At 37.8% G+C, this 12,375-nt stretch overlaps 1 long non-coding RNA gene across 1 annotated transcript; it reads right to left on the bottom strand.

The window, feature by feature from the left end:
• Nucleotides 1–234: 234 nt before the first annotated feature.
• On the bottom strand, nucleotides 235–2,580 carry LOC129347644 (uncharacterized). Its single transcript, XR_008599840.1, has 3 exons — nucleotides 2,431–2,580; nucleotides 1,710–1,868; nucleotides 235–799 (listed from the first exon to the last, which is right to left on the bottom strand). It is a non-coding gene; the product is annotated as an uncharacterized LOC129347644 (long non-coding RNA).
• Nucleotides 2,581–12,375: the final 9,795 nt, after the last annotated feature.

Raw genomic sequence — 12,375 nt, 5'->3', positions numbered from 1 at the left:
GATTTATAGAAGGGGGAACCGGACTTTACTAAGTTTGGTCGAGTATAGAGGGGTGTTTTGTGGGTTTTTAAGGCTGATAATGATTATCAGTGAGACATTTGGAGTAGATATTCATTTGCAGTAAATGAAAGTATTTAAAATCTTGGAGTTAAACTCACAAGAACACAAACTTCAACAGAAAACTTTGTTGATACGTTTTTGTTTTGTTTACAGATGTAAGTTAAAGGAGTTTTATTTGTGACGTATAACCAATCAAATCACTCCAGAAGACAGAGCAGACACAGGTAGATAAAGGTTCAGAGCCAAAGTAGCACCATTTTAAATGTATTTATTACCGTAAATCAGTAAAAAATACTGATAATCAGTAAATCAGTCAGCCCACAATTACTACAATTCTACAATGTATGTCTCTTTCCTTTGACTTGTTATTTGTACAACATACGATGTATATTATGCCATTTTTTCATACCAAAGGCTCTACTATGATGTTTTCTAAGAGACATACGATGCTACTCTGTTTGTTCTGGCCCTGCACTCCTCTGTTGTTTTCTGGATTGTACTCAGCTGCATGCCTTCGTCCACCCGGCCTCCGTTGACTCGTCCCGCCTGCCGTCTCTGGAGCTGAAGCTGGATTGGAACAGACCAAAGTACAGTCCAATCACAATGCCAGCTGCCTCTCAAAAGGCTCCTTCATCTGGCAGGTGGTGGAACTTCTTCTGAGGGGAAGCTGAGCTGGCCCAGCAGAACTTTGGAGATGTGTTCCAGTGGTTGGTGGATGTGTGGGGAGATAGAGAGGGACCTTTGAATTGTTCAGAAAGGAAAACAGGGAACACATTGGTAGTTTTAGTTTAGGGTGCTACTGCGGTGTGTTTTGGGGCTTGAAGAGGTGAACAGGAAGAGGTTTTTTTCGTATTGATTATCTTTTACTTTGTTGCTGGTTGGAATGCCCATCAATGTCAACATGAAGTTCACGTTTAGTTCTGTTTATTTATTTTTATTTTACTAACACCCATTTGTTTTTAAACCCCCTCACATGTTGTGTTGTTGTAAACTTACTCTTTCAAATAAATTCTCGTCTAACCCTCTGGAAACCAGCGTTTGGACTGTTTTTGTGTTGCTCCTCCCCTACTGACAGCTGTGGACCAAAGGCCAGACGTTTTTAGAGCGACATGCTATACTATGATGTTTGTTGGGCGACACACTATACTATAGGCTTTTTTCATTGACATATTACTGACTTTTTTGTTTTAGGTTTTTTTTTTGGTTGTTTTTTAGCAACATATTATAAATTACTATACTTTTACTTGTGCAATGATACATTATTCTATGGCATTTTTTAGATGACATATTATACTCTGATGTTTTCTTGAATAACATACTATTTTGACAATATACTGCACTATGACATTTTTTGAACCACATATCATACATGACAATTTTAGGCAACATCCTATCATTTTGCGCTTTTTGAACCACATAATAATCTATGGGGTTTTTTTGCCAACATGCTGTACTATGAACTACAGGCCATACTATGTTATTCTTGAGTAAAGCATACTATACTATGACATTTTCTGAACTACATCCTATACTATGGCGTTATACACAGAGTGCTTTGGTTACATGTTGATTTATAATCTAGATTTTTTTCTGTTTTGTTTTTTGACGGGATTACCACAGACCTGACTGTGAACACCGTTGACACCCACCTGAGGGAGACACTGTCTAAGATCTCAAGGCTGCTTGGTCGTGGTCTTTCTGGCACGTACTCTTCCAAGATGAGCCGGGAAGTTTAACACTGATGGAATGACACCAGGTCTAAGCCGACAAACTTCCAATTCCTCTTCAACCCATAGTCTCTGGGAAACCTGCATGGAGTAAGAAAAGTAGACAGAGAAGTAATTAAGTCTGTACACAACATATTAAAAAGAAATCATGCTAATAAATTAAGTACAAATAACCAAATTCGCCAATATACTGGAGACCAGAGCCATTTAATTTGATCAGTATAATCTTGTTTAGTAACATTTCAATTATTTGAGAGCAGTCATAAAGAATTGCCTGTAATCCCAATCATAAAATAGGTTTGGAGGAAGAACATAGATGGTAATCTGGATATACATGAGTTAGGCTTCATAACTACTATTGGTAGTATTGGTGGTAGTAATAGCAATGTGACTACTACTAGTAGTAGCTGATACTACTTCTATGACTCTAACAGCTGTTTATACTACTACTGCTGCTTGTACTTTTAGCATTACTACTACTGCTTGTACAACTATACTACAGCTACTATTAATCGTCTGGTATTTGGTTGTCAAGCTGCTAGCTCGACTTAGTGTTTTGCTAGTGGCTAACTAGTTAGCTCTCATAGACTGGAAGCTCTCAACAAGATTTCATAATGAAAAAAGAGCCAAAAACTATTCTTACCTATGAAAAGTCACTCCAAGTTTCCTTGTCTCAATCGTATGACGCAGTGTGTAACTGTATGCAGCACAGTGAGCCAGCATACTTGTTGTTTCCGTTTCCACGCCGTCTACATCAACGGAATGCACTGAAACTTTGCCCCCACTAGCTTAGCCTCGCCGTAGCCGCAGCTCAAAGGGGCGTGTCCTATCTACTCATTCATATCTATGACAACAACGATGGCTGCACATAAGGACGCCTGTCAATGACGTTGATTAGCTGCGTAAATACCATTATATACAGTCTATGGTAAATACGTATGTGAATCGCATCATTGGCTGCAGCAGCCAGTCACCGGTCACTCACTGACTCACACTGAAAAATAGCACAGAATGAATTGTTACATGTTTATTTTTTTGCGGAGACCGTGTCAGCAGTGCGCAATTGCGCACGCGCGCAGCTTAGAGGGAACAGTGCCTGTGGGTATAAGCTCTGGGTAGTTACTGAAAGAATGAGATTGCAGGCATATGCAGCTGAAATTAGTTTCTTTTTCTTGTTTCTTTCCTTTTCAGGACGGCTGAGCTCAGCCGCAGAGACAAGGCAAGGAGCTTGGACACCCGGAAGGAGCTCAGAGTAGAGTTGCATCTAATTAGGATGGTTAGGGTGATTTCCTTTTCAACACTGATTCATTGTCAAAATAATTAGGTTTTTTCACAAACGTTTCCCAAAGAAAAAAAAGACCCTTTCATGTCAAAGTAGAAACACCTCTCTACAAAGTTAATTAGGAATATAAAATGTGAAATAACTGATTGCATAACTATTAACCTCCTCCAAGTCAGTATTTTGTAGATGCGATTTGGCTGCAATTACAGCATGCAATCATTTGCAATGTCTCCATTGCACATCCTTGTACATATGGATATGGCAATTTTACCCAATTCTTCTCCGCAAAACTGCTAATACTCTGTCAGATTCCATGAAGATTCTGAGTGAGCAGCTCTTTCAAAGACCATCCACAAACTCCAAATTGGACTGATGTCTGGACTCTGACTTGGCCACTCCAGAACATTCACCTTATTGTTGTTAACCATTTCTGTGTAGCTTTGTCTGTATGCTTCAGTCATCCTCTTGATGGAAAGCAAATCTCCTCCCAGTTCTCTTGCAGACTGCATCAGGTTGTCCTCCAGGATTACCCTATGCTTTGCTTCAGTCATTTTAGCTTTACAAGCCTTCAAGGGCCTGCTGCTGAGAAGCATCCCCTCATCACAATACTGCCGCTACCTTGCTTTACATTGGGAATCTTATGTTTGTGATGATGTGCAATATTTGGTATTGCATCTAGTCTGCTTAATTTTGGTCTCATCAGATCAAAGAATCTTCTTCCATTTGACCTTGGAGTCTCCCACATGCCAAATGTCAAACCCTCATTGAGATTTAATAAAAGCTTTCTCAACAGTGGTTTTCTTTTAGCCACTCGCTGATAATACTTTGACCGGAGAATAATCCTAGCAAAATTGCTGTATGCACAGTCTCTCCCTTGTCAATTGCTGTAGCTTGAAACTCCTTTGTAGAAGTCATAGATGTCTTTGTGACCTCTCTCACTAATCTCTTCCACGTCATTCAGTTTTAGAGAACATCCTGCTCAAGGTAGATTTATGCATGAGTCATATTCCTTTGATTTACCTAATGATGGATTTACCTGTCCTTCAACTATTATCAACTGGACATTCTTTGTATCCATCCCCTAAATTATGCTTTTTAATAACCCTTTCACAGAGTTGTTAAGGGCAACAGAACTGATTCACCAGTCACTGGAGATCCAGTTGACTTTCTGCTACAATCATTTCAGACACATTTATTGCACTCATGTATTTCATTTATTGTGTGACTTCTAGTACCATCTGGCTGCACATGGGTTGAATAAATAGGGTTGAAGACTAATGTAATCACTTATTTTACATTTTACATGTTTAATTAATTCACAGTAGGTTGTAGAGATCTGTTTTCACTTTATCACAGAAGAGTGTTTTGTGGTAAATTCTTGTCCAACAGGCCGAATTAAAGGGATCACAATTCAATGTTCAAAAGCAGCTCAGGTCATATTATCAATGTTTCAGACACAAAATAGGATATGTAATTTTTAGCCTCACTGAGGATACCAAACTGTTTCAGATGTGGTTGAATTTGAACCCTTTGGTGCTGATTTACACGGATTCATCTGCCCTTATGGCTCGTGGTATAATCATGATTTTCCCACATCAATCAGTTATGTTTACCTGTAGAGGAAACCACGAGAGATTGTTTATTCTTTTCCCCCTGCCCTGACTGCGTGCTTCCGATATGAGTCAAGTGACACATTAAGCTTTGAAGTCTGAAGCTCCACCGTGACATGCAGAGTATAGTGATCCTACCAAATGTCCACAAGATGGAGCCAAAAAAACATTTAAAGACAAGCATCTGCACAGACAAACTGCAGGAATGTAAGTGATTAATTATGTCAGGTTGAACTATTTTAATTGTATTTCTGCTCCTGATTTTCATTTGCTTTGTTTTGTTATGTGCCAAGTGTATGTTTGTGCTGATGCTGTCAATTATTCAAGACAAAATGTCAATATGCTGGACTTATGTTTTGTAAGCCCCTTTTCACTTGATTCTAATATTGTTTCATATCAGATGACTCTTCAGTCCCTCTCAGTTGTAAAGGTAAGTTTACCACACTGCATACCCAAATCTGATAATATACATTCACTGGCCACTTTATTAGGTACATCTTGCTAGTAAAAAGTTGGACCCCCTTTTGCCTTCACAACTGCCTTAATTCTTCATGGCATACTTTCAACAAGGTGTTGGAAACATTCCTCAGAGATTTTGGTCCATATTGACATGATAGCATCATGCAGTTGCTGCAGATTTGTTGGCTGCACACCCATGATATGAATCTCCTGTTCCACCACATCCCAAAGGTGCTCTACTGGATTGAGATCAGGTGACCTGTGGAGGTCATTGGAGTACAGTGAACTCATTGTCATGTTCAAGAAAAGAGTTTGAGATGATTTGAGCTTTGTGACATGGTGCATTATTCTCCTGGAAGTTGCCACCAGAAGATGGGTTCACTGGTTCACAACAATAGTTAGGTAGGCTATGGTGTTTAAACGATGTTCAGTTGGTACTAAGGTGCCCAAAGTGTGCCAAGAAAACATCCCCCACACCATTACACCACCAGCAGCCTGAACCGTTGATACAAGACAGGATGGATCCATGCTTTCATGTTGTTTTCACCAAATTCTGACCATCTGAATGTTGCAGCTGAAATGGAGACTCATCAGACCAGGCAACATTTTTCCAAACTTCTATCATCCAATTTTGATGAACCTGTGTGAATTGTAACCTCCATTTCCTGTTCTTAGCTGGCAGGAGTGTGGTCTTCTGCTGCTGTAGCCCATCTTCTTCAAGGTTCAGCATGTTGTGCATTCAGTATTCTGCATTTCTTGGTTGTAATGAGTGGTTATTTGAGTTACTGTTGTCTTTCTATCATCTCCAACCAGTCTGTCCATTCTCCTCTGACCTCTCACATCAACAAGGCATTTTCCTCCACACAGCTGCCGCTCACTGGATATTATCTGTTTTTTTTGGACCATTCTCTGTAAACCCTAGAGATGGTTGTGCGTGAAAATCCCAGTAGATCAGCAGTTTGTGAAATACTCAGACCAGCCCATCTGGCACCAACAACCATGCCGGTGTTCCAGTTTAACTGGTGATCAGGTTAACTGGTGATAGTTTCCGTCTCCAGATGCTTCGTTCGCAGATTCGTCACGATCAGACCTGGATTTACGTGAAATAAAGATACCAGATAAAGAAGACCTCGCCGAAAAACGTCGGCATCACTACTTAACAAAGTCTATATCCATGTAAATATCATCTACAGACAGTAAAAAGAAACGTGCGGGCCGAAATAAAAAACACGTATTTTTCAAGTAGGTGAGAGGATTCGAAACCACGTAATCCAGCGATAAAATTACGAGACCACTGTTTTACTCATTGTGCTACCGATCAGCTCTGCAAGCATTCTGCTTCATCCATATAGATCACTGCCATCCTGCCAGGTGTTTAACACCTGGTGATTGTTCAGGAAACACGTCCATGTCAACTGGAGATAGTCACAACTTAACACAGGCTTCCTGGTTAAGAACGAGTCAGAAAACTATTTATTGTCTCACCAAGAAAACCCACAACATGAAAGCACGTCCACTGCTGTGTTGTGTGTTAGTTTGTGTGTTCAGTGGAACAGATCCAGAGCAGAACTTCGAGCTGAACTCGGGTTTGTTCTCAGAAACACTCAGACCCTCAGCAGCCTCCCATCAGAACAACACGCAGCACAACATCAGCTTTATTTGCTAAAATGCATCGGAACAAACTGAGACCACGTTGTTTAAACTTGTCACTCAGAAAACAATAAAAACTCGTTCAGTCATCCACGTCCTAACCGTCATTCAGAGCATATTAACCGCTGACAATATTTTTAAAAGGAAGTAAAGGGATTCGATCTGGTCAAAACAAACAATGGTTTATTCGTTCTACACAGTGAGCCATGAGCACTTAGTGAATGTATTGAGGTGACTACAATCACATTTGAACGTTATAGCTACAGATATTCCTGTTGGACTCTGAAGATATTGTGCTGCCATATTTGTATATTTAGCCTATATGTACTCTAAGGTGGATTAGGAGCATGTCATTAAACACCGCCTTCTCACCATGAACTGTACTGAAAACACAACACTTTCGATGATTGGAGTCGCTATCAAGACATTGCATCATTTTTCACTACACTTGTAATGAGCTTGTTGGCCCAATGGATGGCGCTCTAACATTGCATATCACAGCAGTGCTTGCCATGATACTGAAGACAGATACATGAATGGTTCAAGTTTAAATATGAGCATTATGGCTCAAAAATCACTATTACAACAATAACTCTAACAGTAGACTTCTGACTTGTTTTATTTTTTATTGATTTATTTTTTATTTTTATGATTATAAGAGATATAAGGAAAAAGAGAATATTTTGTGTGATTAGATAGTATTTAGTTAGTTTGGTGACTGACAGTAAATGCAGCAACACATCAAACCTAATGACAGTTTGTACAGACATTTGATCAGCCATAAAGAGTAAGTATGTTTGGGGATGTGAGTTAGTTGTTTGCATTTAATGAGAGTTATTTCACAGCTGCTGAGCTGCTTGTCATTTTTTCTAACACTGTACCTCACCACATAATGATTTAAAATAACAGATTGCATAACAATATATGTTTCTTTTGAAGTATCTTCTATTTCATAATTTTTAGATATTTAATTGTGGAATGTAACTTCTTCTGTCCTGAGCACATGATGTTGGTTATGCTACAAAGTAACTAGAATGAATTACAATGTTCAGATAAATGAGCTGCCATGTAAGCTTAATACCCCTAATGCCTCTGTTTCCTGTTTCCATAGCAGCTTTTGTCTATGAAAGTGGAAAAATAAAAATAAGACAGTTGTAAGACCTGAAAAGAACATAAAATCTGACACTGTTTAAGGATTTGGGATGCTTATTCAACTGAACTCAAAGTTGATTGCAGTGATAATCAGACCAACTGTTTCAAAATGAAATAAATAAATACAATTTTAAAATATACTTTTATATACACCATTTGTTGATTTTTAACTTATCTTTCACAGTACAAAGCATAAACATTTGATTGAAAACAGTCGTTTCCTCTTATTCCCAAAATAAGGAACAAAAGCTCACAGATCAGAACTTACTCACTTCCAGAGAAACAAGTGACAAGCTTGATTATTTTTACTTAACCCTCCTGTTGTCCTTATTTACAGGCACCAAAAAATATTGTTTCCCTGTCTGAAAAAAAATTCAAAAAAATCAAAAAAATTCCCCAAATTTCTGAAAATTTGCAAAACTTTCAGGAAGAAAATTTCAATAATTCCTTAAAAGTTTTATTTAAAAATCCCCCAAGTTTGGCAAGAAAATTCTTGTAAATATTTTCAAAAAATGAGTAAAAATCTTCCAAAAAAATCCTAAAAATATCTAAAGTGATTACATATATATCAGTAAAAATTCTAATATTTTCTTTAAGAACATTCACATAAAAATCAACCAAAATCCAATGAAATTCGCTGGGTTTTGGTTGATTTTTATGTGAATAATCTTAAGAAACATTTTTAACATTTCTTTTTTTCCACCAAAAAATGTTCAAAGATTTCCTAAAATGTTGTAAATGTGGACATCAGAAGTTTCACTGTGAAAATAGATTTTTTTTCCCACATTTTCAAACTTTAAAACGGGTCAATCTGACCCGCAGGACGACACAAGGGTTAAAATGCTGATAAGTTTAGTTTCTAAAAACCTGAAATGGTTATTCATGGTGAGTAATTCAAGTTGGATTTTTTTTTACAGTGGGACGCTTTGTGTCTTTGTGCCTTGGCCACTTCTGTGTGCCGTCCACAAACATACTTACATATTTTTTTGTTTGTTTGTTTGTTTGTTTTTGTCAGTTTAGCAATCATAACCCTGCACCTCAGTTTCTATAGATTTACATTTGATCTTTAACTCCACCACACAGAGAAATCAACAAACCCAGATTTTGGATATTTACTGGGGCATCATAATGATACATTTTGCTTAAAATTATCATCTAATTACTAAACACTGATAATGATGCCGATTGTATCTTAAACTTAGTTATTGTAATTATTGTCCCTCTCTATCATCAGATACATCAATCATATTGAAGAGTGAGAATTTTGTCTTGCATAACTTACCAATAAGCTACTCTAGCTAATATAATATTTATAGATTAGCAGCAGTTTTACTTTGGTATTTCTTGTTTCCTTCTTAGGAACTAAAATTGAATGAATATTTAGAAAAATCAAATATCTCCTGCTTTACTACAAACTCAACTTTTCTTCATAATAGTTATTTCCATAGGGGGAAAAAATTGTAAAATAAAAGAACCCAGTTAACCTCACAAATAAATGCATGGGACATTTTTCTGATACTTTTACAAACCTCAGATTATTACATACAGCTTAAGGCAGATTGATAGCACATATAAATGCAAGAAAATGTGTCTTTTAACATTTGTAAATAATTCTTAGAGCAGATTATATTTATGTACAATTTGTTTGTACAATATTTTACTCTTATAGTTTATTTTTGTGCAAACTCTAGTGCAATTTTGACACCTATCAAACAACAATTATGAATCCAGTTCATGTGGAAGATGCCATCACAGGCACTCATGTAGGAGAGGAAGTTGTCTCCAAGTCCTTGTCCTGAGTGAGCTCCCTTCACCAGAGCAGCAATGTCCATAATGTTTAGGAAAGCTGGACCCTTACTGGCTGGTTTGTGGTACTGGCAGAGGAAATCAAAACGCTCATCAGGAACCGGCACCCTGCTGTTATTTGGGTCAACTGTGCAGACTGGGAAGTTTTCAACAGCCACTTGGCTTTTGGTCAGCAGGTTGAAAAAGATGGATTTTCCAACATTACGCAATCCAACAATTCCAGTTTTCAGAGATGTTCCAAATGGTCCAATTAATGGAGGCAGTTTGGAGGTTCCTGCCTTTTTGGAGGCATCTTTATGTGTGTTCATAATTAGAGGTTACTATAACCCGTTTATTGTACAAATGGAGTCACTATAATGGAGCAGTGACTCCATTGTTCTGTGGTTGAGCATTTATGGACAGATGAGACATCTCTGTTGTCTTTGATGGGCCTTTTCAGCTGATGCAGTTCTGATTGTAGACAAAGTAGAGACTTTTAGAGTCTCCTTTAGCTTTTGGAAATTGTGGCACCTCTCCTTTTTGTCCAACCATGGCCACTGTAACTGAATGTCCATTTTTACCAGGAGAGATCTTCCAGCTCCCTAACTGGAAAGTTCTTCTGGAAAGCAACCTGTGCAGCTGAGGGCACTGTGTAAGTTCTGTTATATTATTCCAGACTGCTGTTAATGGAAATCATTTTAAGTGATCTGATTCATAAATGGCACAAATCCACAAACAGCCTCAGGTTCATCTTCATCTGCAGAATTCATGCCATCAAAATTGTTATCATTGTCTTCATGAGTTTATGGTTTCGAGACGTTTTATATATAGTATGATGTTCACTTCTCATATAGATTAAACTAGATCACAAAGCAGGATATGTTTCAGGAAGTGACAAGTATAAATGCATTATATAAGCCTATTGTATGGATGAGATTAGTGTCCTTGAGTTCTCAGTCCGATCCACCACCCTTCAGACTTGGTCAGCAGTCGGAGGAAGCATGTGAACAGGAACAAGAACAAGAACAAACACAGCGGCATAAATGATGTAGAGGACTTTTTAGAGGACGTCAGGCATTAAGTTCTGGTCTACTGTCTGAGAAGTCAGAAGACAGTTTGTTCTTTTTTGACATCCGGTTTCAAAAGACCAAGAAAGAGAAAAACAAATTCAAACTTTAGGCTTCAGAATGGTAGTCCACTTACAAAAATAAGTGGCATCACACATGGTCTATCTTTCATGTAGTCTATGGAACAGTGAGACATCATGGTCATCATCAGGTCGCAACAGTACCTCTACCACTTACATGCAGCTTTTAGAAACAATTCTTTTGAAGCATTTTGACACTAGAACATTGCTAAAGACAAATAATTTGAGAAATACCACGGAGCTGAGTGCTTAGTTAGATGAAATCAATGGATTAGGCAAGGATGTAATTTAGACTCGGGTTGGTAATGACTCGAGGTGCATTCAAGGACCATGAAGATGTTCATATTAGTGTTTATCAAAATAATAGAATGGGACAACATAATACTGTGTGCTTCGCTAATAAACATATTCATGCTGAAACATTGCTATGAAAAATACAAATGTTGGCTCGACAATTTTAAGAGCTCCATCCTGTGGGTCAGACTCTGGAAATACTGCAGTATTACATCACACAGCGAGTTTATGATAATATGTAAGGCTTTACACCCACACCCACACCGACACACACACACTCGGTGTCACATACAAAGTGAAACACACCATTATATAGCTGTTGTTCTATATTTGCGTGCTGTGTACACGTGAGAAACTATAATGAAGTCCAATCACAAAGAGGCTCAGTGTCTGTGTCTCTTATCACAGAGAGCAATTGAAGAAAAATGGTCTCTTTTGCTCTCAACATTTTTCTCCTGAATTGCAGAATTAATAAGCAGTTTGAATTATATCTCCAGCACATGTGACCTGCTATGCATTAATTATTGATCACCTGTTTCTTCACTAGAGAGACATAATTACCTTCTGTAATGTGAACCCTTCATCAAATTTAAACATTTATATTGCTTATCTTTCTGCCTCACCCCCTGGGCTAAATTTTTCTAATTAAACTAATCAAACTGAGCCAGAGAGTAATTCTTCTCTTTGCTTCAATTAGAAAGCAGGGATGACATGCATATTTCACATGATCCCAAAGTACTCCACTTCCAGCGAGGTGAAATGATGAATAATGACTGGTGTCCCTCCTTCGTTTTGTCTGATGATGTACTGCAGGTTAAGAAGTATTCGCTCAATAAATCTTGTAAAAACCAGAGCAACAGAAATAAATGCATTTATCAAAAAAAAAAAAAAAGACCCCACAAAAAATCCTTACTCTACCCTGCAAATGCAGGCAGTCAAAGTAGCTACGATGAAGTTCTTTTGAACATAATCTGCTCAATGTTTTAACATGAAACACAGTTTACTTTAGTGTTTTGGCTATTTTTACTGATGGAAATTACTCCTCAGCAGCTTCAGTGCTTAAGAGATCAGAAAGACAAAAAAGTGATCAGAATCACCTTTAATGGCCAAGTAAGTACACAACATACAAGGAATTTGGTTTCGGCTGTTGGTGTCACACTAGGAATATGGAAGAGAATAATAAAAAATAAAGAAACTATAGAAAGAGGA

Source organism: Amphiprion ocellaris, chromosome 19, assembly GCF_022539595.1.
Source record: "Amphiprion ocellaris isolate individual 3 ecotype Okinawa chromosome 19, ASM2253959v1, whole genome shotgun sequence".
Lineage (NCBI taxonomy): Eukaryota > Metazoa > Chordata > Actinopteri > Pomacentridae > Amphiprion > Amphiprion ocellaris.
This window is presented reverse-complemented; position numbering and strand designations above follow the sequence as displayed.